The sequence below is a fragment of the Schistocerca gregaria genome, chromosome 1, assembly GCF_023897955.1.
Source record: "Schistocerca gregaria isolate iqSchGreg1 chromosome 1, iqSchGreg1.2, whole genome shotgun sequence".
Lineage (NCBI taxonomy): Eukaryota > Metazoa > Arthropoda > Insecta > Orthoptera > Acrididae > Schistocerca > Schistocerca gregaria.
Window position 1 is genome coordinate 1090261941 of NC_064920.1, and position 5836 is coordinate 1090267776.

Consider the following 5836-nt stretch of genomic DNA (forward strand, 5'->3'; position numbering starts at 1 on the left):
GTCTCAGGAAGAAAACTTTGACTTGACGTCGTTAGGGGAACGATCGTCTTCTGCTAACGAAAAACATCATCTGATTTTTTGCCACACTGACTCATGGTCGGTAGCGGATTTTGTGCTTTAACGTCTATTTAATCTCTATTTTACTATCTTGCTTTGTTTTCGTGAAACATTGCATATGTTCCATAACGACATGGACATTTTTTACATTGAGTGTTCTTCCACAAGAGGGGCCAGATATCTGAAGGCGCAATACGATTTTACAGTAACTGAATGGCTCTGATGCCTACATCCTGTGCAAAAATAAAGTAAGTTGCTGAGACTATTTCTATTGAAAAAGCGTTTTTAAGCGAAAAAGTCAACTCTGTTGGGAGAAAAATACATTTTATGCATAATATAGGAACAAAAATTTTGTAGCGGTCCTGGAAGCACACTATTAATTGAGCCGAGAAAACCCGAGCGATCTCATTGTTTCAGGTGTCTGCATGTATTGATTTTCGCTAACAAGTAAATGCCAACGTTTTCAAATGTTGCTTCACTTCTCAGCAGCTACAAAACTAATCAAGAATCTCCCTTATGAAGTTTTCTTTGACTATTAACTAACTTTATCTTTTCTAGTACTTAAGTCTGATCTTGTATAGTGACTTCTAGTGTCACAATTGTTATCTTTATAGCGAACCAAGATTTACAACAACTTCTTGAGACTACCAAAATTTGCAGTGCCACTTCCTTTTCAGTAAGGTTTTCCCGAATTCTCAGCTACAAATGATGTGATTCACATTTTCCAAATATTTTTCTTAGACAGTGGTGCATTCGCTAAAACTTCCTATCTTTCTAAATTTGTGTACAATATGATAGTAGTTGTGCATATTTCTGTGAATGAATCTTGAGGCAAGATTTCGCTTTATATGAGTTACCAAAAATGCCATGAATTTCAGATAATAACTGTGGTGTCACCGCCAGACATCACACTTGCTAGGTGGTAGCCTTTAAATCGGCCGCGGTCCGGTAGTATACGTCGGACCCGCGTGTCGCCACTATCAGTGATTGCAGACCGAGCGCCGCCACACGGCAGGTCTAGAGAGACTTCCTAGCACTTGCCCCAGTTGTACAGCCGACTTTGCTAGCGATGGTTCACTAACTTCTACGCTCTCATTTTCCGAGACGATAGTTAGCATAGCCTTCAGCTACGTTATTTGCTACGACCTAGCAAGGCGCCAGTATCCGTACTATTGATATTGTGAATCATGTACCATAAAGAGCGACGTTCTCCATGAATGGATTAAAGTTAAGTATTCCACCAGCTACGTCCGTTTTTCTCAATTCTAATTCCCTTGTCATGTTCCAGACCTCACGCCAGCCTGCGTGAGCTAAACGCGTGCATTTCGGCCTCTTTTACTAACACGGTTGGCTCTCCTGCCAACCACAACAATAACCAACAGTTCATGTATGTAATTTTTCATGGAACGCATTTTTTTAGTAAATGGAAAACTGTTGTGTATCAATAACAGGTCCACTTCTTCATTCACTGATCAGTCAGAACATTATGACCACAGACCTACTATCGATATAAACTCGTCCAGGCGATAGCAGAGTCACCTGGCGAGGAATGACTGCTAGTCAGACATATGCAAGGTACATGTAGTATTAGTGAGCGCGCTGTCTGTTATAGGATGGGAAAAGTGCGCAAACTTGACCGAGTGCCGATTGTGAAGGCCCGGAGGCTCAGCACATGCATTTTCGAAACTACACAAATTGTCAGGCGTTCGAGCGATGCTGTGGTGAGTGTCTTCAACATTGGCGAAACCATGTCCAGACGCTGCGGGGTTCAGCAGCCACCTCTCTTTGCAGATGTCATAGGTTGGGCAAACTGGTAAAACAGGACAGGTGGCTAACTGTGACAGAACAAGTGTATCTGAATACACAGTGTGCAGAACACCCTTAATGATGGGCTTCTGCAGGTGACGACCAATGCACCTGCTAATGTCAACACCACGACATCGGCAACTGCATATTCCAGTTTATATGGGTTTCCAAAAAGGCCATATATTTGAGATAACAGCCTACAGACCATTTGTTATTCTACAAACGGAAAATGGGCACACGACCGTCAGCACTGGATGTTGGCGCAGTGGCAGGGCACTGCATGGTCTGATGAATCCCAATACCTTCTTCATCATGCCTGTGGGAGGGTGTGAATATGTTGTCTTCCAGGAGACCTGTACTGCAGGATGGAGACAAGCTGGTGGCGGCTCCATTATGCCCTGGGGAACATTGACGTGGGCATCCACGTGTCCAGTGTAGCTTGTGATGTTCAAGAAGTATCATATACTTGTTGTAGACCACATAAACCCCTTCATGATGATAATATTTCTCGAAGGCAGTGGCATTTTTCAACAAGATAATGCGCCATGTCACAACGCTAGGAGTGTAATGGAGTGTTTAGAGGAACATAGTGGTGAGTTCCAATCAATCTGCTAGTCCTCCAACTCACCAGATCTGAACCCGATCAAACTCATCTGGGGTGCGATTCAATGTGGCATCAGATCTCATCGCTCCCTCCCCAGAATTTATGAGAATAGGTGACATGTAGGCAGATGTGGTGCCAACTCCCTCCAGCAACCTAACAGGGACTCATTGTCTCCATGCCATGACGCATTGCCACTATTATCCATGCCAAAGTTGGTCATACTGCTTATTAGGTAGGTGGTCATAATGATCTGGCTGATCAGTGTAAATACAATCAGATGATAGCAAAAGCCAGATATTCATTGTCTTATAGACATGGCATATTTAGAAATTTAAGAAACATATTTCTTAATTTTTTTAAATGAAATATGTTGAATTTTTATAAACTGCAAAAGCTGTAGCTTTGCTTAAATTATTCACTAATGATAAATTCGAAATGAATAAAAATGGTAGAAGATGTTATATATTTTAACCTCACTTTCATTGTTCAGTACTAGGCTAAGGGAACTGACAGGGTCTTGATATTCTATCTAGCTTGAACACTCAGTGATAGAGACATCACCTGACAGTCTGTTCCATTTCATTCATATCTAGTGTGAATTGGTTATAAATCAGAAACCCAAACAGCTGATTCCTGGAGTCCGTTTGTGTGGAACAAAAGATAATCAGAAAGCTTGAACACTCAGTGACAGAGACATCACCTGACAGTCTGTTCCATTTCATTCATATCTAGTGTGAATTGGTTATAAATCAGAAACCCAAACAGCTGATTCCTGGAGTCCGTTTGTGTGGAACAAAAGATAATCAGAAACCGATATTTCACTGATATCGCAAAATCGCATGTTTTCATTTACGTATGTGTTACAAGAAGTACTGTGGATCTATTCCTTTCAGAGATGTACACTGGCTGAAGGATTTTGGGAATACCAAATTGGATTGCGTTGTTGAAGTTCATATTTGGTGGGTTTTGTATTATAACTTATGCTCTATGAATAAAAGCTGTTTCAGAACACCATTACATCGAGGATCTCTCAAAAACGCATCGGTATTGATATGACTTGTTATAATTAAATTTATGAAACTGAAATATTGGTGGTAAAGCCACCAGGAGATATAAGATAAAGAATACAGTCAAATGTTGCAGATGTTCACAGTGATTTAGGGGGTAGAGGCATTGAGTTACGAAGGCTAAGGCTGCGGCCCAGTGGTACTAACAATGGTCAGCATGCACTGTCGCCAGATATGCAATTGGGCTACCTGTTTACGACTGGATTGCGTCCTTCAAGCAAATGTCCAATATGTGACCAGGAGTCATGCAAAGGTTACATAACTGGAATGTAGTCATCTTGGATCTATAGTGTACACAGGGTGTATCAAAAAGGATGGCTCAAACTTACACAGCTGAAACGATAATAGAAGCACATATGTCAAGTAAACATGGGCTCTAAAATGTATACCTTAAGAGTTATGAAATATTCTTGATTTTCAATATTGTGAAACAAATCTCTTCTACTGCAAGCTCTTTGCTTTCCATATTTTGGGAAGTGGTAGTATGAACGAAAAAAAGAAAAAGTGTCCAGTAAACATGTGCTCTAAAATGCATACCTTAACATCTATGAGCACCCTTTCATCTTCGGTGCCGAGCGGTTCTAGGGGCTACAGTCTGGAAGCGCGCAACTGCTACGGTCGCAGGGTCGAATCCTGCCTCGGGCATGGATGTGTGTGATGTCCTTAGGTTAGTTAGGTTTAAATAGTTCTAAGTTCTAGGGGACTGATGACCACAGCACTTAAGTCCCATAGCGCTCAGAGCCATTTTTTTAACCATCTTCGGTACTTTGGAATACAACTCTTCTAATGAACAAGTTCTCATAACTTTTAAGGTATGCATTTTAGAGCACATGTTTACTGGACATTTTTTTCTTGTTTTGATCCATACTACCACTTCCCAAAATATGGAAAGCAAAGAGCTTGCAGTAGAAGAGATTTGTTTCATAATATTGAAAATCAAGAATATCTCATAGGTCTTAAGGTATGCGTTTTAGAGCCCACGTTTATTTGACATTTATGCTTCAGTTAACGTGTACTTTCAGCTGTGTAAGTTTGCGATATCCTTTTTGATACCAACCTGTATAAGAATGTCACAAAGCAGGTCTCCCTCTAATGCAATTGATGTCTGAGATTCTGGGGGGCATATCTCTGAAAGTGGATCTGTAATGGGTCAAATGTTAGCCTTTAACGGATTTTTGCACAATACTTGTAATTTGCATAGGATGGAAATACATCTGCATTCATCTCCTGACTCAACATTCTTGTGCAGTTCAACTTACGAGGTGCAAACGCGATGTTGCCCAGGGTCAGATCCTGAACTGGCTGCTGGAGTCTGGAGAATTGCATCAACAAGTCCCAGTGTCTCAGGAAGGCCCACCATTCACACCTCAGATCCTATGGGTGGTCAAATGGTGACAGTGGTGATGGGCTGTTGGCCAGACAGTGAAGGCCACCGACTAGCAGTCTTAGTTCATTACCCTGTTGCATTGATGATAGCTGCTTCAGGAGAGTGTCAACGACCCCATGACAGGGAGTGACAACATGGCAGGCACCAATCTACTGCCGGGCCATGCCGATGGACTGCTAAGTTGGCCCATGGGTATATATATACAGCACGCCTGTAAATGCGAAAGGCATGTACCACTGCATAGTTCACTGCCATCAAAACTTCCTGAAGGCCTGTCATTGTCCAAGAAACTAGGCCGGTGTTGAGGAAACTGTCAGTATGGTAAAATGTTGCGTTGCTGGCTGCAGCTCGTACCTTGAAAATGGCATTGGGGTCCGGTCTTGGGCGGTACTGTAACATTTGTGATGGATCATGTTTTGTTTGGTGAAGTTATGAGAAACACATCTATATACTTTCGTGATTTTCTAGATTTCTGTCAGTGCTTGGGGACTGTGAAGCATTATGTAACTAAATAGATCTATACATCTCACTGACTTGAATAATCATTAGAAATCTTCTACCTGTAGATCGTTCCTGGCCAGTAATACACATCGGTATCATTTAGTTTCAAGGGCATTTCTTCAAATTGTCGATGTATCCTGCATTTGAGTATAGTGTTAGACCCATATACTCTACATGGTTGAGTTATGCTATGGCAAAAATTAAGTGTGCAAAGAAAAAGTAAGGAAGTTTGAGGTACATCTTTTACAGACTCACTCAGCTGGTTTCTTTAACATATGAAGTGATTCGTACTCATACTTTTTTGTACTTTATCTAGCAAAAGGTCTTTGCCTGACTCCTATTTTTCCTCTGTTATTGTTAACTACTTCACTACTTCACCTAAAAATCTCACTTAGTTATGTTACCAGTGAACCT